Below are 25297 nucleotides of genomic sequence, written 5' to 3' on the forward strand. Positions count from 1 at the left end.
CCAGGCAATGACCAACTGCAACAAGTGAGTATCCAACCATCTCCGCTTGACAGTCAATGGCATTACCATCGCTGAATCCCGAACTATCAACATGTGCCGGGTTACAACTAGCCAGAAACTGAACTAGATCAGCCATATAAGTACTGTGGCTACAGGAGCAGGTCACAAGCTGCTAATTTAACTTCTGAATCCCCAAAGCCTGCCCACCATCCACAAGACAGGAAGGCAGGCACCACCAGTTCCGAAAAGGGTCACTGACCCGAAACGTTAACTCTGCTTCTCTTTCCACAGATGCTGCCAGACCTGCTGAGTGATTGCAGCATTTCTTGTTTTTGTACCAGTCAGGAGTGTTTTGGAATACCCTCCATTTGTTGGTTGAGTGCAGCTCCAGCAACACTCAAGAAGCTCGACCCCATCCAGGACAAACAACGCGCTTGACTGACACCCCCATGAATCAACTTCAACATTCGCTCCTTCCACCACGGACTCACAGTGGCTGCAGTGCACTTTAAAATCCTGATTGCTTTCATCGAGCCTCTGTTGAGTCACTAGCTCGCTAGCTTAGCTTCCTGCTGCAGTCAGTTAAAGCGATTGAACCAACTTCGTTCAGCTGATGGACAAGTAAATGCCACTGCCAGGCAGTTTCTGTTTAACAAGGCAATTTAAGTCACTTGAAGTTTGAAAGATCTATGACAATGCCTGACTCTTAATTTGCATTTAACTTGCGGAAAGCTTACCGGAATTTACCATGTGGACTAAAGTCCCACCGTCACACGCAGACAAGGTCTCCACTCCGGCGAAGAATTTACTCCGTGCGCCTCTCGCTTGCAGCATGATTGTTTGAAAAGACGGTTGAAAGGTACCTATTGAATGAAAATATTAAACCAAATGCAGATCTAGTGTCAGGAAATTAATCCAGATGATGAGGCAATCCTCCCGTTTGCTCGAGATCGATATCGATATTACCCAAATCTTTCCAGAGGGAGCGGGGTAAATAAAATGAGCCTTGTGAAGCAGTGCGTTAAATATTAAGCCGACAGTTGTGAGGGGGTTCGACGCTCCTCGGGGAAAAACGAGCGAATTGCAAATGCAACGCATTAAGGACTCGGCCATCACAACTGTGGCTACTTATTCATCAACAATTTAAACTCTGCTATGACAGCAAAACACTGTGGCGACTGGCAGTCTAACTTGCGCACAGCAATGTTGGAAATGTTCAGCAAATGAAGCAGCATCGGTGGAGAGAGGAGGGAAGATAACATTTCAGATCAACGACCGTTCACTTTAAAATTAATCCTCACCTCGCTGACTCTGCACTGTGTGTTGAATCTCGGTAACGACTGTTTAGTTGGTTCTCTGATATTCAATTTGCTGCAAATTCCTCAACTCGAAAAGAACTGCAGCGATCCGTGCAATAATCTAAATCCTCTGATATTTAATGGCAATATGACATCAGTATTCTGCTGGATACTGAATGTGAACAGCAGAAATGTGGTGGTCTGCTCCCACAGCGCACAGACCAGCCCCAGTCTCTGTTGCTGCCCGCCGGCTGCTCAAACCTTATCTCTGATTATAAATTGCAACCAGATTCAAGCTAAACGTGCAGGATAGAGATGAATCACCGAGGCAAAGATCAAATATATAAAATAGATTACTTACACCAGAGAAATAATCACACAATATCTATTGACCATTAAAATGCAGCATTATATGAAGAAGACAACAAAGACTTTCAGTACTTTTGGCGATCTGTGATAGGTGTTTAGAGGCAAAGAAAGTCCAGGTCATCAGTAAGCATTGGAATTATCAATAGATTCCGAAGATAATGTTGTGAACAATCGGGCCGCTGCCCTTCGGAAGGCCAGACCTGCTTTTGCAGCGCTTGTCTGCCTAGCCGTCCCACAGGTCTAAATGCATGGACTGGTTTCAAGGGAGAGATGTACATTAGTGCGAATGGGAGATGGACCTCGAGGAAGAGCGGTGGCGGCAAAGCAGCGTAAAGGCGTAAGTATTGATGGTGATTATTATAGTTGTTAAGGCGGCAGTAAAGTGACAACGAAATGGAAGGACTAAAGTAAAGTAGGGTTAGTGATTGTGGAAGGGAGGAAAATGTGAGGGAAGAGGCAGGTTTGAATTGGGGAGCATCAAGCACAGACACCCAACAGTGCGAGGTTTGGATGGAGCAAATTGCTTTTGTTCAGCAAACAAGCATATAAATAAACACGGATTTTAGTGGGCTCTCCAAGTGGGCGCCGAGGAGAAAGGAGAACTGCAAACAGTTATTGCCGTGACTCGGATTCGAACCGAGGTTGCTGCGGCCACAACGCAGAGTACTAACCACTATACGATCACGGCGCCACACACTTGCTGTGGTTATGAACCCGGGCAGCTGCAGCAATGTCACAACCGACACTGCCTCGAAACGATGCATTTTTGCGATGGGACCAACATCAGATCTGTAAAATTTTTTGGCAGCAATGTAATACGACACACGCCCCAGGAGCGATTACAGCTTTAATCCACTGCCTTAGACCGTTCGCCCAGGCTGTCCTAAACAGCACATTTCAATTTCGAAACTAACTGAAAGCTGCCTTTCCTGATGACTGCCCGCCCAGCCCATGGTTTTGCATTGCAAGTTGGGGGAAATATCAAACGCTGTCGGTTCGAAACGGAGTCGACTTTTTCCGCGAAAAGAGTCATATATTCCCCAACGTCATACAAAGGCGAAATGCTGAAGATGCTGGAACCTTGATATATAAAAAGCCACTGCTTGAGCTAATTAGCAGCTTTGACTTTGTCATGAGAAACAGAGTTAATGTTCCAGGTATATGATATTTAGGAAATTAAACAATGACGAAAGGGTTGACTTGTTCAAATCGCATTGTTGCTGTCAGCAATTTCAACCCCAGGTGTCCCATATGACAGGTGAGGATACTCAGCATTATACCAATGAGGAACGCATCCACAGCCTATATATGGTGGGATGCATCGTTCCTGTTCCACTGAATCTTTCGAAAAAAAATATTTGATGACACTTGTTTCACCTTCCATCGGACACTGTTGAAAGAAAACTTATAATTCACATTTCCGTCTCTTTGTAAATTAAGATGCAGAGTAACCGGATGTAGGCAGCGAGGAATCTGTTAGGCAAACTGCCACGCAGAAACGTGTAGAAAATGTGAGGCGCAGAAAGATACACATAGACAGAAATAAGCACACAGGCAGACAATTACATTCGCGCCACATAAGTGCCAGGCAATGACCAACTGCAACAAGTGAGTATCCAACCATCTCCGCTTGACAGTCAATGGCATTACCATCGCTGAATCCCGAACTATCAACATGTGCCGGGTTACAACTAGCCAGAAACTGAACTAGATCAGCCATATAAGTACTGTGGCTACAGGAGCAGGTCACAAGCTGCTAATTTAACTTCTGAATCCCCAAAGCCTGCCCACCATCCACAAGACAGGAAGGCAGGCACCACCAGTTCCGAAGAAGGGTCACTGACCCGAAACGTTAACTCTGCTTCTCTTTCCACAGATGCTGCCAGACCTGCTGAGTGATTGCAGCATTTCTTGTTTTTGTACCAGTCAGGAGTGTTTTGGAATACCCTCCATTTGTTGGTTGAGTGCAGCTCCAGCAACACTCAAGAAGCTCGACCCCATCCAGGACAAACAACGCGCTTGACTGACACCCCCATGAATCAACTTCAACATTCGCTCCTTCCACCACGGACTCACAGTGGCTGCAGTGCACTTTAAAATCCTGATTGCTTTCATCGAGCCTCTGTTGAGTCACTAGCTCGCTAGCTTAGCTTCCTGCTGCAGTCAGTTAAAGCGATTGAACCAACTTCGTTCAGCTGATGGACAAGTAAATGCCACTGCCAGGCAGTTTCTGTTTAACAAGGCAATTTAAGACACTTGAAGTTTGAAAAATCTATGACAATGCCTGACTCTTAATTTGCATTGAACTTGCGGAAAGCTTACCGGAATTTACCATGTGGACCAAAGTCCCACCGTCACACGCAGACAAGGTCTCCACTCCGGCGAAGAATTTACTCCGTGCGCCTCTCGCTTGCAGCATGATTGTTTGAAAAGACGGTTGAAAGGTACCTATTGAATGAAAATATTAAACCAAATGCAGATCTAGTGTCAGGAAATTAATCCAGATGATGAGGCAATCCTCCCGTTTGCTCGAGATCGATATCGATATTACCCAAATCTTTCCAGAGGGAGCGGGGTAAATAAAATGAGCCTTGTGAAGCAGTGCGTTAAATATTAAGCCGACAGTTGTGAGGGGGTTCGACGCTCCTCGGGGAAAAACGAGCGAATTGCAAATGCAACGCATTAAGGACTCGGCCATCACAACTGTGGCTACTTATTCATCAACAATTTAAACTCTGCTATGACAGCAAAACACTGTGGCGACTGGCAGTCTAACTTGCGCACAGCAATGTTGGAAATGTTCAGCAAATGAAGCAGCATCGGTGGAGAGAGGAGGGAAGATAACATTTCAGATCAACGACCGTTCACTTTAAAATTAATCCTCACCTCGCTGACTCTGCACTGTGTGTTGAATCTCGGTAACGACTGTTTAGTTGGTTCTCTGATATTCAATTTGCTGCAAATTCCTCAACTCGAAAAGAACTGCAGCGATCCGTGCAATAATCTAAATCCTCTGATATTTAATGGCAATATGACATCAGTATTCTGCTGGATACTGAATGTGAACAGCAGAAATGTGGTGGTCTGCTCCCACAGCGCACAGACCAGCCCCAGTCTCTGTTGCTGCCCGCCGGCTGCTCAAACCTTATCTCTGATTATAAATTGCAACCAGATTCAAGCTAAACGTGCAGGATAGAGATGAATCACCGAGGCAAAGATCAAATATATAAAATAGATTACTTACACCAGAGAAATAATCACACAATATCTATTGACCATTAAAATGCAGCATTATATGAAGAAGACAACAAAGACTTTCAGTACTTTTGGCGATCTGTGATAGGTGTTTAGAGGCAAAGAAAGTCCAGGTCATCAGTAAGCATTGGAATTATCAATAGATTCCGAAGATAATGTTGTGAACAATCGGGCCGCTGCCCTTCGGAAGGCCAGACCTGCTTTTGCAGCGCTTGTCTGCCTAGCCGTCCCACAGGTCTAAATGCATGGACTGGTTTCAAGGGAGAGATGTACATTAGTGCGAATGGGAGATGGACCTCGAGGAAGAGCGGTGGCGGCAAAGCAGCGTAAAGGCGTAAGTATTGATGGTGATTATTATAGTTGTTAAGGCGGCAGTAAAGTGACAACGAAATGGAAGGACTAAAGTAAAGTAGGGTTAGTGATTGTGGAAGGGAGGAAAATGTGAGGGAAGAGGCAGGTTTGAATTGGGGAGCATCAAGCACAGACACCCAACAGTGCGAGGTTTGGATGGAGCAAATTGCTTTTGTTCAGCAAACAAGCATATAAATAAACACGGATTTTAGTGGGCTCTCCAAGTGGGCGCCGAGGAGAAAGGAGAACTGCAAACAGTTATTGCCGTGACTCGGATTCGAACCGAGGTTGCTGCGGCCACAACGCAGAGTACTAACCACTATACGATCACGGCGCCACACACTTGCTGTGGTTACGAACCCGGGCAGCTGCAGCAATGTCACAACCGACACTGCCTCGAAACGATGCATTTTTGCGATGGGACCAACATCAGATCTGTAAAATTTTTTGGCAGCAATGTAATACGACACACGCCCCAGGAGCGATTACAGCTTTAATCCACTGCCTTAGACCGTTCGCCCAGGCTGTCCTAAACAGCACATTTCAATTTCGAAACTAACTGAAAGCTGCCTTTCCTGATGACTGCCCGCCCAGCCCATGGTTTTGCATTGCAAGTTGGGGGAAATATCAAACGCTGTCGGTTCGAAACGGAGTCGACTTTTTCCGCGAAAAGAGTCATATATTCCCCAACGTCATACAAAGGCGAAATGCTGAAGATGCTGGAACCTTGATATATAAAAAGCCACTGCTTGAGCTAATTAGCAGCTTTGACTTTGTCATGAGAAACAGAGTTAATGTTCCAGGTATATGATATTTAGGAAATTAAACAATGACGAAAGGGTTGACTTGTTCAAATCGCATTGTTGCTGTCAGCAATTTCAACCCCAGGTGTCCCATATGACAGGTGAGGATACTCAGCATTATACCAATGAGGAACGCATCCACAGCCTATATATGGTGGGATGCATCGTTCCTGTTCCACTGAATCTTTCGAAAAAAAATATTTGATGACACTTGTTTCACCTTCCATCGGACACTGTTGAAAGAAAACTTATAATTCACATTTCCGTCTCTTTGTAAATTAAGATGCAGAGTAACCGGATGTAGGCAGCGAGGAATCTGTTAGGCAAACTGCCACGCAGAAACGTGTAGAAAATGTGAGGCGCAGAAAGATACACATAGACAGAAATAAGCACACAGGCAGACAATTACATTCGCGCCACATAAGTGCCAGGCAATGACCAACTGCAACAAGTGAGTATCCAACCATCTCCGCTTGACAGTCAATGGCATTACCATCGCTGAATCCCGAACTATCAACATGTGCCGGGTTACAACTAGCCAGAAACTGAACTAGATCAGCCATATAAGTACTGTGGCTACAGGAGCAGGTCACAAGCTGCTAATTTAACTTCTGAATCCCCAAAGCCTGCCCACCATCCACAAGACAGGAAGGCAGGCACCACCAGTTCCGAAGAAGGGTCACTGACCCGAAACGTTAACTCTGCTTCTCTTTCCACAGATGCTGCCAGACCTGCTGAGTGATTGCAGCATTTCTTGTTTTTGTACCAGTCAGGAGTGTTTTGGAATACCCTCCATTTGTTGGTTGAGTGCAGCTCCAGCAACACTCAAGAAGCTCGACCCCATCCAGGACAAACAACGCGCTTGACTGACACCCCCATGAATCAACTTCAACATTCGCTCCTTCCACCACGGACTCACAGTGGCTGCAGTGCACTTTAAAATCCTGATTGCTTTCATCGAGCCTCTGTTGAGTCACTAGCTCGCTAGCTTAGCTTCCTGCTGCAGTCAGTTAAAGCGATTGAACCAACTTCGTTCAGCTGATGGACAAGTAAATGCCACTGCCAGGCAGTTTCTGTTTAACAAGGCAATTTAAGTCACTTGAAGTTTGAAAGATCTATGACAATGCCTGACTCTTAATTTGCATTTAACTTGCGGAAAGCTTACCGGAATTTACCATGTGGACCAAAGTCCCACCGTCACACGCAGACAAGGTCTCCACTCCGGCGAAGAATTTACTCCGTGCGCCTCTCGCTTGCAGCATGATTGTTTGAAAAGACGGTTGAAAGGTACCTATTGAATGAAAATATTAAACCAAATGCAGATCTAGTGTCAGGAAATTAATCCAGATGATGAGGCAATCCTCCCGTTTCCTCGAGATCGATATCGATATTACCCAAATCTTTCCAGAGGGAGCGGGGTAAATAAAATGAGCCTTGTGAAGCAGTGCGTTAAATATTAAGCCGACAGTTGTGAGGGGGTTCGACGCTCCTCGGGGAAAAACGAGCGAATTGCAAATGCAACGCATTAAGGACTCGGCCATCACAACTGTGGCTACTTATTCATCAACAATTTAAACTCTGCTATGACAGCAAAACATTGTGGCGACTGGCAGTCTAACTTGCGCACAGCAATGTTGGAAATGTTCAGCAAATGAAGCAGCATCGGTGGAGAGAGGAGGGAAGATAACATTTCAGATAAACGACCGTTCACTTTAAAATTAATCCTCACCTCGCTGACTCTGCACTGTGTGTTGAATCTCGGTAACGACTGTTTAGTTGGTTCTCTGATATTCAATTTGCTGCAAATTCCTCAACTCGAAAAGAACTGCAGCGATCCGTGCAATAATCTAAATCCTCCGATATTTAATGGCAATATGACATCAGTATTCTGCTGGATACTGAATGTGAACAGCAGAAATGTGGTGGTCTGCTCCCACAGCGCACAGACCAGCCCCAGTCTCTGTTGCTGCCCGCCGGCTGCTCAAACCTTATCTCTGATTATAACTTGCAACCAGATTCAAGCTAAACGTGCAGGATAGAGATGAGTCACCGAGGCAAAGATCAAATATATAAAATAGATTCCTGACACCAGAGAAATAATCACACAATATCTATTGACCATTAAAATGCAGCATTATATGAAGACAACAAAGACTTTCAGTACTTTTGGCGATCTGTGATAGGTGTTTAGAGGCAAAGAAAGTCCAGGTCATCAGTAAGCATTGAAATTATCAATAGATTCCGAAGATAATGTTGTGAACAATCGGGCCGCGGCCCTTCGGAAGGCCAGACCTGCTTTTGCAGCGCTTGTCTGCCCAGCCGTCCCACAGGTCTAAATGCATGGACTGGTTTCAAGGGAGAGATGTACATTAGTGCGAATGGGAGATGGACCTCGAGGAAGAGCGGTGGCGGCAAAGCAGCGTAAAGGCGTAAGTATTGATGGTGATTATTATAGTTGTTAAGGCGGCAGTAAAGTGACAACGAAATGGAAGGACTAAAGTAAAGTAGGGTTAGTGATTGTGGAAGGGAGGAAAATGTGAGGGAAGAGGCAGGTTTGAATTGGGGAGCATCAAGCACAGACACCCAACAGTGCGAGGTTTGGATAGAGCAAATTGCTTTTGTTCAGCAAACAAGCATATAAATAAACACGGATTTTAGTGGGCGCCGAGGAGAAAGGAGAACTGCAAACAGTTATTGCCGTGACTCGGATTCGAACCGAGGTTGCTGCGGCCACAACGCAGAGTACTAACCACTATACGATCACGGCGCCACACACTTGCTGTGGTTACGAACCCGGGCAGCTGCAGCAATGTCACAACCGACACTGCCTCGAAACGATGCATTTTTGCGATGGGACCAACATCAGATCTGTAAAAATTTTTGGCAGCAATGTAATACGACACACGCCCCAGGAGCGATTACAGCTTTAATCCACTGCCTTAGACCGTTCGCCCAGGCTGTCCTAAACAGCACATTTCAATTTCGAAACTAACTGAAAGCTGCCTTTCCTGATGACTGCCCGCCCAGCCCATGGTTTTGCATTGCAAGTTGGGGGAAATATCAAACGCTGTCGGTTCGAAACGGAGTCGACTTTTTCCGCGAAAAGAGTCATATATTCCCCAACGTCATACAAAGGCGAAATGCTGAAGATGCTGGAACCTTGATATATAAAAAGCCACTGCTTGAGCTAATTAGCAGCTTTGACTTTGTCATGAGAAACAGAGTTAATGTTCCAGGTATATGATATTTAGGAAATTAAACAATGACGAAAGGGTTGACTTGTTCAAATCGCATTGTTGCTGTCAGCAATTTCAACCCCAGGTGTCCCATATGACAGGTGAGGATACTCAGCATTATACCAATGAGGAACGCATCCACAGCCTATATATGGTGGGATGCATCGTTCCTGTTCCACTGAATCTTTCGAAAAAAAATATTTGATGACACTTGTTTCACCTTCCATCGGACACTGTTGAAAGAAAACTTATAATTCACATTTCCGTCTCTTTGTAAATTAAGATGCAGAGTAACCGGATGTAGGCAGCGAGGAATCTGTTAGGCAAACTGCCACGCAGAAACCTGTAGAAAATGTGAGGCGCAGAAAGATACACATAGACAGAAATAAGCACACAGGCAGACAATTACATTCGCGCCACATAAGTGCCAGGCAATGACCAACTGCAACAAGTGAGTATCCAACCATCTCCGCTTGACAGTCAATGGCATTACCATCGCTGAATCCCGAACTATCAACATGTGCCGGGTTACAACTAGCCAGAAACTGAACTAGATCAGCCATATAAGTACTGTGGCTACAGGAGCAGGTCACAAGCTGCTAATTTAACTTCTGAATCCCCAAAGCCTGCCCACCATCCACAAGACAGGAAGGCAGGCACCACCAGTTCCGAAGAAGGGTCACTGACCCGAAACGTTAACTCTGCTTCTCTTTCCACAGATGCTGCCAGACCTGCTGAGTGATTGCAGCATTTCTTGTTTTTGTACCAGTCAGGAGTGTTTTGGAATACCCTCCATTTGTTGGTTGAGTGCAGCTCCAGCAACACTCAAGAAGCTCGACCCCATCCAGGACAAACAACGCGCTTGACTGACACCCCCATGAATCAACTTCAACATTCGCTCCTTCCACCACGGACTCACAGTGGCTGCAGTGCACTTTAAAATCCTGATTGCTTTCATCGAGCCTCTGTTGAGTCACTAGCTCGCTAGCTTAGCTTCCTGCTGCAGTAAGTTAAAGCTATTGAACCAACTTCGTTCAGCTGGTGGACAAGTAAATGCCACTGCCAGGCAGTTTCTGTTTAACAAGGCAATTTAAGACACTTGAAGTTTGAAAAATCTATGACAATGCCTGACTCTTAATTTGCATTGAACTTGCGGAAAGCTTACCGGAATTTACCATGTGGACCAAAGTCCCACCGTCACACGCAGACAAGGTCTCCACTCCGGCGAAGAATTTACTCCGTGCGCCTCTCGCTTGCAGCATGATTGTTTGAAAAGACGGTTGAAAGGTACCTATTGAATGAAAATATTAAACCAAATGCAGATCTAGTGTCAGGAAATTAATCCAGATGATGAGGCAATCCTCCCGTTTCCTCGAGATCGATATCGATATTACCCAAATCTTTCCAGAGGGAGCGGGGTAAATAAAATGAGCCTTGTGAAGCAGTGCGTTAAATATTAAGCCGACAGTTGTGAGGGGGTTCGACGCTCCTCGGGGAAAAACGAGCGAATTGCAAATGCAACGCATTAAGGACTCGGCCATCACAACTGTGGCTACTTATTCATCAACAATTTAAACTCTGCTATGACAGCAAAACACTGTGGCGACTGGCATTCTAACTTGCGCACAGCAATGTTGGAAATGTTCAGCAAATGAAGCAGCATCGGTGGAGAGAGGAGGGAAGATAACATTTCAGATAAACGACCGTTCACTTTAAAATTAATCCTCACCTCGCTGACTCTGCACTGTGTGTTGAATCTCGGTAACGACTGTTTAGTTGGTTCTCTGATATTCAATTTGCTGCAAATTCCTCAACTCGAAAAGAACTGCAGCGATCCGTGCAATAATCTAAATCCTCTGATATTTAATGGCAATATGACATCAGTATTCTGCTGGATACTGAATGTGAACAGCAGAAATGTGGTGGTCTGCTCCCACAGCGCACAGACCAGCCCCAGTCTCTGTTGCTGCCCGCCGGCCTCTCAAACCTTATCTCTGATTATAAATTGCAACCAGATTCAAGCTAAACGTGCAGGATAGAGATGAATCACCGAGGCAAAGATCAAATATATAAAATAGATTACTTACACCAGAGAAATAATCACACAATATCTATTGACCATTAAAATGCAGCATTATATGAAGAAGACAACAAAGACTTTCAGTACTTTTGGCGATCTGTGATAGGTGTTTAGAGGCAAAGAAAGTCCAGGTCATCAGTAAGCATTGAAATTATCAATAGATTCCGAAAATAATGTTGTGAACAATCGGGCCGCTGCCCTTCGGAAGGCCAGACCTGCTTTTGCAGCGCTTGTCTGCCCAGCCGTCCCACAGGTCTAAATGCATGGACTGGTTTCAAGGGAGAGATGTACATTAGTGCGAATGGGAGATGGACCTCGAGGAAGAGCGGTGGCGGCAAAGCAGCGTAAAGGCGTAAGTATTGATGGTGATTATTATAGTTGTTAAGGCGGCAGTAAAGTGACAACGAAATGGAAGGACTAAAGTAAAGTAGGGTTAGTGATTGTGGAAGGGAGGAAAATGTGAGGGAAGAGGCAGGTTTGAATTGGGGAGCATCAAGCACAGACACCCAACAGTGCGAGGTTTGGATAGAGCAAATTGCTTTTGTTCAGCAAACAAGCATATAAATAAACACGGATTTTAGTGGGCTCTCCAAGTGGGCGCCGAGGAGAAAGGAGAACTGCAAACAGTTATTGCCGTGACTCGGATTCGAACCGAGGTTGCTGCGGCCACAACGCAGAGTACTAACCACTGTACGATCACGGCGCCACACACTTGCTGTGGTTACGAACCCGGGCAGCTGCAGCAATGTCACAACCGACACTGCCTCGAAACGATGCATTTTTGCGATGGGACCAACATCAGATCTGTAAAAATTTTTGGCAGCAATGTAATACGACACACGCCCCAGGAGCGATTACAGCTTTAATCCACTGCCTTAGACCGTTCGCCCAGGCTGTCCTAAACAGCACATTTCAATTTCGAAACTAACTGAAAGCTGCCTTTCCTGATGACTGCCCGCCCAGCCCATGGTTTTGCATTGCAAGTTGGGGGAAATATCAAACGCTGTCGGTTCGAAACGGAGTCGACTTTTTCCGCGAAAAGAGTCATATATTCCCCAACGTCATACAAAGGCGAAATGCTGAAGATGCTGGAACCTTGATATATAAAAAGCCACTGCTTGAGCTAATTAGCAGCTTTGACTTTGTCATGAGAAACAGAGTTAATGTTCCAGGTATATGATATTTAGGAAATTAAACAATGACGAAAGGGTTGACTTGTTCAAATCGCATTGTTGCTGTCAGCAATTTCAACCCCAGGTGTCCCATATGACAGGTGAGGATACTCAGCATTATACCAATGAGGAACGCATCCACAGCCTATATATGGTGGGATGCATCGTTCCTGTTCCACTGAATCTTTCGAAAAAAAATATTTGATGACACTTGTTTCACATTCCATCGGACACTGTTGAAAGAAAACTTATAATTCACATTTCCGTCTCTTTGTAAATTAAGATGCAGAGTAACCGGATGTAGGCAGCGAGGAATCTGTTAGGCAAACTGCCACGCAGAAACGTGTAGAAAATGTGAGGCGCAGAAAGATACACATAGACAGAAATAAGCACACAGGCAGACAATTACATTCGCGCCACATAAGTGCCAGGCAATGACCAACTGCAACAAGTGAGTATCCAACCATCTCCGCTTGACAGTCAATGGCATTACCATCGCTGAATCCCGAACTATCAACATGTGCCGGGTTACAACTAGCCAGAAACTGAACTAGATCAGCCATATAAGTACTGTGGCTACAGGAGCAGGTCACAAGCTGCTAATTTAACTTCTGAATCCCCAAAGCCTGCCCACCATCCACAAGACAGGAAGGCAGGCACCACCAGTTCCGAAGAAGGGTCACTGACCCGAAACGTTAACTCTGCTTCTCTTTCCACAGATGCTGCCAGACCTGCTGAGTGATTGCAGCATTTCTTGTTTTTGTACCAGTCAGGAGTGTTTTGGAATACCCTCCATTTGTTGGTTGAGTGCAGCTCCAGCAACACTCAAGAAGCTCGACCCCATCCAGGACAAACAACGCGCTTGACTGACACCCCCATGAATCAACTTCAACATTCGCTCCTTCCACCACGGACTCACAGTGGCTGCAGTGCACTTTAAAATCCTGATTGCTTTCATCGAGCCTCTGTTGAGTCACTAGCTCGCTAGCTTAGCTTCCTGCTGCAGTAAGTTAAAGCTATTGAACCAACTTCGTTCAGCTGATGGACAAGTAAATGCCACTGCCAGGCAGTTTCTGTTTAACAAGGCAATTTAAGACACTTGAAGTTTGAAAAATCTATGACAATGCCTGACTCTTAATTTGCATTTAACTTGCGGAAAGCTTACCGGAATTTACCATGTGGACCAAAGTCCCACCGTCACACGCAGACAAGGTCTCCACTCCGGCGAAGAATTTACTCCGTGCGCCTCTCGCTTGCAGCATGATTGTTTGAAAAGACGGTTGAAAGGTACCTATTGAATGAAAATATTAAACCAAATGCAGATCTAGTGTCAGGAAATTAATCCAGATGATGAGGCAATCCTCCCGTTTCCTCGAGATCGATATCGATATTACCCAAATCTTTCCAGAGGGAGCGGGGTAAATAAAATGAGCCTTGTGAAGCAGTGCGTTAAATATTAAGCCGACAGTTGTGAGGGGGTTCGACGCTCCGCGGGGAAAAACGAGCGAATTGCAAATGCAACGCATTAAGGACTCGGCCATCACAACTGTGGCTACTTATTCATCAACAATTTAAACTCTGCTATGACAGCAAAACACTGTGGCGACTGGCAGTCTAACTTGCGCACAGCAATGTTGGAAATGTTCAGCAAATGAAGCAGCATCGGTGGAGAGAGGAGGGAAGATAACATTTCAGATAAACGACCGTTCACTTTAAAATTAATCCTCACCTCGCTGACTCTGCACTGTGTGTTGAATCTCGGTAACGACTGTTTAGTTGGTTCTCTGATATTCAATTTGCTGCAAATTCCTCAACTCGAAAAGAACTGCAGCGATCCGTGCAATAATCTAAATCCTCTGATATTTAATGGCAATATGACATCAGTATTCTGCTGGATACTGAATGTGAACAGCAGAAATGTGGTGGTCTGCTCCCACAGCGCACAGACCAGCCCCAGTCTCTGTTGCTGCCCGCCGGCTGCTCAAACCTTATCTCTGATTATAAATTGCAACCAGATTCAAGCTAAACGTGCAGGATAGAGATGAATCACCGAGGCAAAGATCAAATATATAAAATAGATTACTTACACCAGAGAAATAATCACACAATATCTATTGACCATTAAAATGCAGCATTATATGAAGAAGACAACAAAGACTTTCAGTACTTTTGGCGATCTGTGATAGGTGTTTAGAGGCAAAGAAAGTCCAGGTCATCAGTAAGCATTGAAATTATCAATAGATTCCGAAAATAATGTTGTGAACAATCGGGCCGCTGCCCTTCGGAAGGCCAGACCTGCTTTTGCAGCGCTTGTCTGCCCAGCCGTCCCACAGATCGAAATGCATGGACTGGTTTCAAGGGAGAGATGTACATTAGTGCGAATGGGAGATGGACCTCGAGGAAGAGCGGTGGCGGCAAAGCAGCGTAAAGGCGTAAGTATTGATGGTGATTATTCTAGTTGTTAAGGCGGCAGTAAAGTGACAACGAAATGGAAGGACTAAAGTAAAGTAGGGTTAGTGATTGTGGAAGGGAGGAAAATGTGAGGGAAGAGGCAGGTTTGAATTGGGGAGCATCAAGCACAGACACCCAACAGTGCGAGGTTTGGATAGAGCAAATTGCTTTTGTTCAGCAAACAAGCATATAAATAAACACGGATTTTAGTGGGCTCTCCAAGTGGGCGCCGAGGAGAAAGGAGAACTGCAAACAGTTATTGCCGTGATTCGGATTCGAACCGAGGTTGCTGCGGTCACAACGCAGAGTACTAACCACTATACGATCACGGCGCCACACACTAGCTGTGGTTACGAACCCGGGCAGCTGCAGCAATGTCACAACCGACACTGCCTCGAAACGATGCATTTTTGCGATGGGACCAACATCAGATCTGTAAAAATTTTTGGCAGCAATGTAATACGACACACGCCCCAGGAGCGATTACAGCTTTAATCCACTGCCTTAGACCGTTCGCCCAGGCTGTCCTAAACAGCACATTTCAATTTCGAAACTAACTGAAAGCTGCCTTTCCTGATGACTGCCCGCCCAGCCCATGGTTTTGCATTGCAAGTTGGGGGAAATATCAAACGCTGTCGGTTCGAAACGGAGTCGACTTTTTCCGCGAAAAGAGTCATATATTCCCCAACGTCATACAAAGGCGAAATGCTGAAGATGCTGGAACCTTGATATATAAAAAGCCACTGCTTGAGCTAATTAGCAGCTTTGACTTTGTCATGAGAAACAGAGTTAATGTTCCAGGTATATGATATTTAGGAAATTAAACAATGACGAAAGGGTTGACTTGTTCAAATCGCATTGTTGCTGTCAGCAATTTCAACCCCAGGTGTCCCATATGACAGGTTGACAGGTAAATTGGCCATTATAAATTGTCACCAGTATAGGTAGGTGGTAGGGAAATATAGGGACAGGTGGGGATGTTTGTTGGGAATATGGGATTAGTGTAGGATTAGTGTAAATGGGTGGTTGATGTTCGGCAGAGACTCGGTGGGCTGAAGGGCCTGTTTCAGTGCTGTATCTCTAATCTAATCTAATCATGACAGGTGAGGATACTCAGCATTATACCAATGAGGAACGCATCCACAGCCTATATATGGTGGGATGCATCGTTCCTGTTCCACTGAATCTTTCGAAAAAAAATATTTGATGACACTTGTTTCACCTTCCATCGGACACTGTTGAAAGAAAACTTATAATTCACATTTCCGTCTCTTTGTAAATTAAGATGCAGAGTAACCGGATGTAGGCAGCGAGGAATCTGTTAGGCAAACTGCCACGCAGAAACGTGTAGAAAATGTGAGGCGCAGAAAGATACACATAGACAGAAATAAGCACACAGGCAGACAATTACATTCGCGCCACTGAAGTGCCAGGCAATGACCAACTGCAACAAGTGAGTATCCAACCATCTCCGCTTGACAGTCAATGGCATTACCATCGCTGAATCCCGAACTATCAACATGTGCCGGGTTACAACTAGCCAGAAACTGAACTAGATCAGCCATATAAGTACTGTGGCTACAGGAGCAGGTCACAAGCTGCTAATTTAACTTCTGAATCCCCAAAGCCTGCCCACCATCCACAAGACAGGAAGGCAGGCACCACCAGTTCCGAAGAAGGGTCACTGACCCGAAACGTTAACTCTGCTTCTCTTTCCACAGATGCTGCCAGACCTGCTGAGTGATTGCAGCATTTCTTGTTTTTGTACCAGTCAGGAGTGTTTTGGAATACCCTCCATTTGTTGGTTGAGTGCAGCTCCAGCAACACTCAAGAAGCTCGACCCCATCCAGGACAAACAACGCGCTTGACTGACACCCCCATGAATCAACTTCAACATTCGCTCCTTCCACCACGGACTCACAGTGGCTGCAGTGCACTTTAAAATCCTGATTGCTTTCATCGAGCCTCTGTTGAGTCACTAGCTCGCTAGCTTAGCTTCCTGCTGCAGTCAGTTAAAGCGATTGAACCAACTTCGTTCAGCTGATGGACAAGTAAATGCCACTGCCAGGCAGTTTCTGTTTAACAAGGCAATTTAAGTCACTTGAAGTTTGAAAGATCTATGACAATGCCTGACTCTTAATTTGCATTTAACTTGCGGAAAGCTTACCGGAATTTACCATGTGGACCAAAGTCCCACCGTCACACGCAGACAAGGTCTCCACTCCGGCGAAGAATTTACTCCGTGCGCCTCTCGCTTGCAGCATGATTGTTTGAAAAGACGGTTGAAAGGTACCTATTGAATGAAAATATTAAACCAAATGCAGATCTAGTGTCAGGAAATTAATCCAGATGATGAGGCAATCCTCCCGTTTCCTCGAGATCGATATCGATATTACCCAAATCTTTCCAGAGGGAGCGGGGTAAATAAAATGAGCCTTGTGAAGCAGTGCGTTAAATATTAAGCCGACAGTTGTGAGGGGGTTCGACGCTCCTCGGGGAAAAACGAGCGAATTGCAAATGCAACGCATTAAGGACTCGGCCATCACAACTGTGGCTACTTATTCATCAACAATTTAAACTCTGCTATGACAGCAAAACATTGTGGCGACTGGCAGTCTAACTTGCGCACAGCAATGTTGGAAATGTTCAGCAAATGAAGCAGCATCGGTGGAGAGAGGAGGGAAGATAACATTTCAGATAAACGACCGTTCACTTTAAAATTAATCCTCACCTCGCTGACTCTGCACTGTGTGTTGAATCTCGGTAACGACTGTTTAGTTGGTTCTCTGATATTCAATTTGCTGCAAATTCCTCAACTCGAAAAGAACTGCAGCGATCCGTGCAATAATCTAAATCCTCTGATATTTAATGGCAATATGACATCAGTATTCTGCTGGATACTGAATGTGAACAGCAGAAATGTGGTGGTCTGCTCCCACAGCGCACAGACCAGCCCCAGTCTCTGTTGCTGCCCGCCGGCTGCTCAAACCTTATCTCTGATTATAACTTGCAACCAGATTCAAGCTAAACGTGCAGGATAGAGATGAGTCACCGAGGCAAAGATCAAATATATAAAATAGATTACTGACACCAGAGAAATAATCACACAATATCTATTGACCATTAAAATGCAGCATTATATGAAGACAACAAAGACTTTCAGTACTTTTGGCGATCTGTGATAGGTGTTTAGAGGCAAAGAAAGTCCAGGTCATCAGTAAGCATTGAAATTATCAATAGATTCCGAAGATAATGTTGTGAACAATCGGGCCGCGGCCCTTCGGAAGGCCAGACCTGCTTTTGCAGCGCTTGTCTGCCCAGCCGTCCCACAGGTCTAAATGCATGGACTGGTTTCAAGGGAGAGATGTACATTAGTGCGAATGGGAGATGGACCTCGAGGAAGAGCGGTGGCGGCAAAGCAGCGTAAAGGCGTAAGTATTGATGGTGATTATTATAGTTGTTAAGGCGGCAGTAAAGTGACAACGAAATGGAAGGACTAAAGTAAAGTAGGGTTAGTGATTGTGGAAGGGAGGAAAATGTGAGGGAAGAGGCAGGTTTGAATTGGGGAGCATCAAGCACAGACACCCAACAGTGCGAGGTTTGGATAGAGCAAATTGCTTTTGTTCAGCAAACAAGCATATAAATAAACACGGATTTTAGTGGGCGCCGAGGAGAAAGGAGAACTGCAAACAGTTATTGCCGTGACTCGGATTCGAACCGAGGTTGCTGCGGCCACAACGCAGAGTACTAACCACTATACGATCACGGCGCCACACACTTGCTGTGGTTACGAACCCGGGCAGCTGCAGCAATGTCACAACCGACACTGCCTCGAAACGATGCATTTTTGCGATGGGACCAACATCAGATCTGTAAAAATTTTTGGCAGCAATGTAATACGACACACGCCCCAGGAGCGATTACAGCTTTAATCCACTGCCTTAGACCGTTCGCCCAGGCTGTCCTAAACAGCACATTTCAATTTCGAAACTAACTGAAAGCTGCCTTTCCTGATGACTGCCCGCCCAGCCCATGGTTTTGCATTGCAAGTTGGGGGAAATATCAAACGCTGTCGGTTCGAAACGGAGTCGACTTTTTCCGCGAAAAGAGTCATATATTCCCCAACGTCATACAAAGGCGAAATGCTGAAGATGCTGGAACCTTGATATATAAAAAGCCACTGCTTGAGCTAATTAGCAGCTTTGACTTTGTCATGAGAAACAGAGTTAATGTTCCAGGTATATGATATTTAGGAAATTAAACAATGACGAAAGGGTTGACTTGTTCAAATCGCATTGTTGCTGTCAGCAATTTCAACCCCAGGTGTCCCATATGACAGGTGAGGATACTCAGCATTATACCAATGAGGAACGCATCCACAGCCTATATATGGTGGGATGCATCGTTCCTGTTCCACTGAATCTTTCGAAAAAAAATATTTGATGACACTTGTTTCACCTTCCATCGGACACTGTTGAAAGAAAACTTATAATTCACATTTCCGTCTCTTTGTAAATTAAGATGCAGAGTAACCGGATGTAGGCAGCGAGGAATCTGTTAGGCAAACTGCCACGCAGAAACGTGTAGAAAATGTGAGGCGCAGAAAGATACACATAGACAGAAATAAGCACACAGGCAGACAATTACATTCGCGCCACATAAGTGCCAGGCAATGACCAACTGCAACAAGTGAGTATCCAACCATCTCCGCTTGACAGTCAATGGCATTACCATCGCTGAATCCCGAACTATCAACATGTGCCGGGTTACAACTAGCCAGAAACTGAACTAGATCAGCCATATAAGTACTGTGGCTACAGGAGCAGGTCACAAGCTGCTAATTTAACTTCTGAATCCCCAAAGCCTGCCCACCATCCACAAGACAGGAAGGCAGGCACCACCAGTTCCGAAGAAGGGTCACTGACCCGAAACGTTAACTCTGCTTCTCTTTCCACAGATGCTGCCAGACCTGCTGAGTGATTGCAGCATTTCTTGTTTTTGTACCAGTCAGGAGTGTTTTGGAATACCCTCCATTTGTTGGTTGAGTGCAGCTCCAGCAACACTCAAGAAGCTCGACCCCATCCAGGACAAACAACGCGCTTGACTGACACCCCCATGAATCAACTTCAACATTCGCTCCTTCCACCACGGACTCACAGTGGCTGCAGTGCACCTTAAAATCCTGATTGCTTTCATCGAGCCTCTGTTGAGTCACTAGCTCGCTAGCTTAGCTTCCTGCTGCAGTAAGTTAAAGCTATTGAACCAACTTCGTTCAGCTGATGGACAAGTAAATGCCACTGCCAGGCAGTTTCTGTTTAACAAGGCAATTTAAGACACTTGAAGTTTGAAAAATCTATGACAATGCCTGACTCTTAATTTGCATTTAACTTGCGGAAAGCTTACCGGAATTTACCATGTGGACCAAAGTCCCACCGTCACACGCAGACAAGGTCTCCACTCCGGCGAAGAATTTACTCCGTGCGCCTCTCGCTTGCAGCATGATTGTTTGAAAAGACGGTTGAAAGGTACCTATTGAATGAAAATATTAAACCAAATGCAGATCTAGTGTCAGGAAATTAATCCAGATGATGAGGCAATCCTCCCGTTTCCTCGAGATCGATATCGATATTACCCAAATCTTTCCAGAGGGAGCGGGGTAAATAAAATGAGCCTTGTGAAGCAGTGCGTTAAATATTAAGCCGACAGTTGTGAGGGGGTTCGACGCTCCTCGGGGAAAAACGAGCGAATTGCAAATGCAACGCATTAAGGACTCGGCCATCACAACTGTGGCTACTTATTCATCAACAATTTAAACTCTGCTATGACAGCAAAACACTGTGGCGACTGGCAGTCTAACTTGCGCACAGCAATGTTGGAAATGTTCAGCAAATGAAGCAGCATCGGTGGAGAGAGGAGGGAAGATAACATTTCAGATAAACGACCGTTCACTTTAAAATTAATCCTCACCTCGCTGACTCTGCACTGTGTGTTGAATCTCGGTAACGACTGTTTAGTTGGTTCTCTGATATTCAATTTGCTGCAAATTCCTCAACTCGAAAAGAACTGCAGCGATCCGTGCAATAATCTAAATCCTCTGATATTTAATGGCAATATGACATCAGTATTCTGCTGGATACTGAATGTGAACAGCAGAAATGTGGTGGTCTGCTCCCACAGCGCACAGACCAGCCCCAGTCTCTGTTGCTGCCCGCCGGCTGCTCAAACCTTATCTCTGATTATAAATTGCAACCAGATTCAAGCTAAACGTGCAGGATAGAGATGAATCACCGAGGCAAAGATCAAATATATAAAATAGATTACTTACACCAGAGAAATAATCACACAATATCTATTGACCATTAAAATGCAGCATTATATGAAGAAGACAACAAAGACTTTCAGTACTTTTGGCGATCTGTGATAGGTGTTTAGAGGCAAAGAAAGTCCAGGTCATCAGTAAGCATTGAAATTATCAATAGATTCCGAAAATAATGTTGTGAACAATCGGGCCGCTGCCCTTCGGAAGGCCAGACCTGCTTTTGCAGCGCTTGTCTGCCCAGCCGTCCCACAGATCGAAATGCATGGACTGGTTTCAAGGGAGAGATGTACATTAGTGCGAATGGGAGATGGACCTCGAGGAAGAGCGGTGGCGGCAAAGCAGCGTAAAGGCGTAAGTATTGATGGTGATTATTATAGTTGTTAAGGCGGCAGTAAAGTGACAACGAAATGGAAGGACTAAAGTAAAGTAGGGTTAGTGATTGTGGAAGGGAGGAAAATGTGAGGGAAGAGGCAGGTTTGAATTGGGGAGCATCAAGCACAGACACCCAACAGTGCGAGGTTTGGATAGAGCAAATTGCTTTTGTTCAGCAAACAAGCATATAAATAAACACGGATTTTAGTGGGCTCTCCAAGTGGGCGCCGAGGAGAAAGGAGAACTGCAAACAGTTATTGCCGTGACTCGGATTCGAACCGAGGTTGCTGCGGTCACAACGCAGAGTACTAACCACTATACGATCACGGCGCCACACACTAGCTGTGGTTACGAACCCGGGCAGCTGCAGCAATGTCACAACCGACACTGCCTCGAAACGATGCATTTTTGCGATGGGACCAACATCAGATCTGTAAAAATTTTTGGCAGCAATGTAATACGACACACGCCCCAGGAGCGATTACAGCTTTAATCCACTGCCTTAGACCGTTCGCCCAGGCTGTCCTAAACAGCACATTTCAATTTCGAAACTAACTGAAAGCTGCCTTTCCTGATGACTGCCCGCCCAGCCCATGGTTTTGCATTGCAAGTTGGGGGAAATATCAAACGCTGTCGGTTCGAAACGGAGTCGACTTTTTCCGCGAAAAGAGTCATATATTCCCCAACGTCATACAAAGGCGAAATGCTGAAGATGCTGGAACCTTGATATATAAAAAGCCACTGCTTGAGCTAATTAGCAGCTTTGACTTTGTCATGAGAAACAGAGTTAATGTTCCAGGTATATGATATTTAGGAAATTAAACAATGACGAAAGGGTTGACTTGTTCAAATCGCATTGTTGCTGTCAGCAATTTCAACCCCAGGTGTCCCATATGACAGGTTGACAGGTAAATTGGCCATTATAAATTGTCACCAGTATAGGTAGGTGGTAGGGAAATATAGGGACAGGTGGGGATGTTTGTTGGGAATATGGGATTAGTGTAGGATTAGTGTAAATGGGTGGTTGATGTTCGGCAGAGACTCGGTGGGCTGAAGGGCCTGTTTCAGTGCTGTATCTCTAATCTAATCTAATCATGACAGGTGAGGATACTCAGCATTATACCAATGAGGAACGCATCCACAGCCTATATATGGTGGGATGCATCGTTCCTGTTCCACTGAATCTTTCGAAAAAAAATATTTGATGACACTTGTTTCACCTTCCATCGGACACTGTTGAAAGAAAACTTATAATTCACATTTCCGTCTCTTTGTAAATTAAGATGCAGAGTAACCGGATGTAGGCAGCGAGGAATCTGTTAGGCAAACTGCCACGCAGAAACGTGTAGAAAATGTGAGGCGCAGAAAGATACACATAGACAGAAATAAGCACACAGGCAGACAATTACATTCGCGCCACTGAAGTGCCAGGCAATGACCAACTGCAACAAGTGAGTATCCAACCATCTCCGCTTGACAGTCAATGGCATTACCATCGCTGAATCCCGAACTATCAACATGTGCCGGGTTACAACTAGCCAGAAACTGAACTAGATCAGCCATATAAGTACTGTGGCTACAGGAGCAGGTCACAAGCTGCTAATTTAACTTCTGAATCCCCAAAGCCTGCCCACCATCCACAAGACAGGAAGGCAGGCACCACCAGTTCCGAAGAAGGGTCACTGACCCGAAACGTTAACTCTGCTTCTCTTTCCACAGATGCTGCCAGACCTGCTGAGTGATTGCAGCATTTCTTGTTTTTGTACCAGTCAGGAGTGTTTTGGAATACCCTCCATTTGTTGGTTGAGTGCAGCTCCAGCAACACTCAAGAAGCTCGACCCCATCCAGGACAAACAACGCGCTTGACTGACACCCCCATGAATCAACTTCAACATTCGCTCCTTCCACCACGGACTCACAGTGGCTGCAGTGCACTTTAAAATCCTGATTACTTTCATCGAGCCTCTGTTGAGTCACTAGCTCGCTAGCTTAGCTTCCTGCTGCAGGAAGTTAAAGCTATTGAACCAACTTCGTTCAGCTGATGGACAAGTAAATGCCACTGCCAGGCAGTTTCTGTTTAACAAGGCAATTTAAGACACTTGAAGTTTGAAAAATCTATGACAATGCCTGACTCTTAATTTGCATTTAACTTGCGGAAAGCTTACCGGAATTTACCATGTGGACCAAAGTCCCACCGTCACACGCAGACAAGGTCTCCACTCCGGCGAAGAATTTACTCCGTGCGCCTCTCGCTTGCAGCATGATTGTTTGAAAAGACGGTTGAAAGGTACCTATTGAATGAAAATATTAAACCAAATGCAGATCTAGTGTCAGGAAATTAATCCAGATGATGAGGCAATCCTCCCGTTTCCTCGAGATCGATATCGATATTACCCAAATCTTTCCAGAGGGAGCGGGGTAAATAAAATGAGCCTTGTGAAGCAGTGCGTTAAATATTAAGCCGACAGTTGTGAGGGGGTTCGACGCTCCTCGGGGAAAAAACGAGCGAATTGCAAATGCAACGCATTAAGGACTCGGCCATCACAACTGTGGCTACTTATTCATCAACAATTTAAACTCTGCTATGACAGCAAAACACTGTGGCGACTGGCAGTCTAACTTGCGCACAGCAATGTTGGAAATGTTCAGCAAATGAAGCAGCATCGGTGGAGAGAGGAGGGAAGATAACATTTCAGATAAACGACCGTTCACTTTAAAATTAATCCTCACCTCGCTGACTCTGCACTGTGTGTTGAATCTCGGTAACGACTGTTTAGTTGGTTCTCTGATATTCAATTTGCTGCAAATTCCTCAACTCGAAAAGAACTGCAGCGATCCGTGCAATAATCTAAATCCTCTGATATTTAATGGCAATATGACATCAGTATTCTGCTGGATACTGAATGTGAACAGCAGAAATGTGGTGGTCTGCTCCCACAGCGCACAGACCAGCCCCAGTCTCTGTTGCTGCCCGCCGGCTGCTCAAACCTTATCTCTGATTTTAACTTGCAACCAGATTCAAGATAAACGTGCAGGATAGAGATGAATCACCGAGGCAAAGATCAAATATATAAAATAGATTACTTACACCAGAGAAATAATCACACAATATCTATTGACCATTAAAATGCAGCATTATATGAAGAAGACAACAAAGACTTTCAGTACTTTTGGCGATCTGTGATAGGTGTTTAGAGTCAAAGAAAGTCCAGGTCATCAGTAAGCATTGAAATTATCAATAGATTCCGAAGATAATGTTGTGAACAATCGGGCCGCTGCCCTTCGGAAGGCCAGACCTGCTTTTGCAGCGCTTGTCTGCCCAGCCGTCCCACAGATCGAAATGCATGGACTGGTTTCAAGGGAGAGATGTACATTAGTGCGAATGGGAGATGGACCTCGAGGAAGAGCGGTGGCGGCAAAGCAGCGTAAAGGCGTAAGTATTGATGGTGATTATTATAGTTGTTAAGGCGGCAGTAAAGTGACAACGAAATGGAAGGACTAAAGTAAAGTAGGGTTAGTGATTGTGGAAGGGAGGAAAATGTGAGGGAAGAGGCAGGTTTGAATTGGGGAGCATCAAGCACAGACACCCAA

At 45.2% G+C, this 25297-nt stretch overlaps 6 non-coding genes across 6 annotated transcripts; all 6 read right to left on the bottom strand.

Moving 5' to 3' along the window:
• Positions 1-2283: 2283 nt before the first annotated feature.
• trnah-gug (transfer RNA histidin (anticodon GUG)) lies at positions 2284-2355 on the bottom strand. Its single transcript has one exon. It is a non-coding gene; the product is annotated as a tRNA-His (tRNA).
• A 3180-nt stretch (positions 2356-5535) lies between these two features.
• trnah-gug (transfer RNA histidin (anticodon GUG)) lies at positions 5536-5607 on the bottom strand. The gene has a single exon. It is a non-coding gene; the product is annotated as a tRNA-His (tRNA).
• A 3164-nt stretch (positions 5608-8771) lies between these two features.
• On the bottom strand, positions 8772-8843 carry trnah-gug (transfer RNA histidin (anticodon GUG)). The gene has a single exon. It is a non-coding gene; the product is annotated as a tRNA-His (tRNA).
• A 3180-nt stretch (positions 8844-12023) lies between these two features.
• Positions 12024-12095, bottom strand: trnah-gug (transfer RNA histidin (anticodon GUG)). Its single transcript has one exon. It is a non-coding gene; the product is annotated as a tRNA-His (tRNA).
• Positions 12096-18712: 6617 nt separating this feature from the next.
• On the bottom strand, positions 18713-18784 carry trnah-gug (transfer RNA histidin (anticodon GUG)). The gene has a single exon. It is a non-coding gene; the product is annotated as a tRNA-His (tRNA).
• A 3180-nt stretch (positions 18785-21964) lies between these two features.
• Positions 21965-22036, bottom strand: trnah-gug (transfer RNA histidin (anticodon GUG)). The gene has a single exon. It is a non-coding gene; the product is annotated as a tRNA-His (tRNA).
• Positions 22037-25297: the final 3261 nt, after the last annotated feature.

The sequence above is a fragment of the Heterodontus francisci genome, chromosome 29, assembly GCF_036365525.1.
Source record: "Heterodontus francisci isolate sHetFra1 chromosome 29, sHetFra1.hap1, whole genome shotgun sequence".
Lineage (NCBI taxonomy): Eukaryota > Metazoa > Chordata > Chondrichthyes > Heterodontiformes > Heterodontidae > Heterodontus > Heterodontus francisci.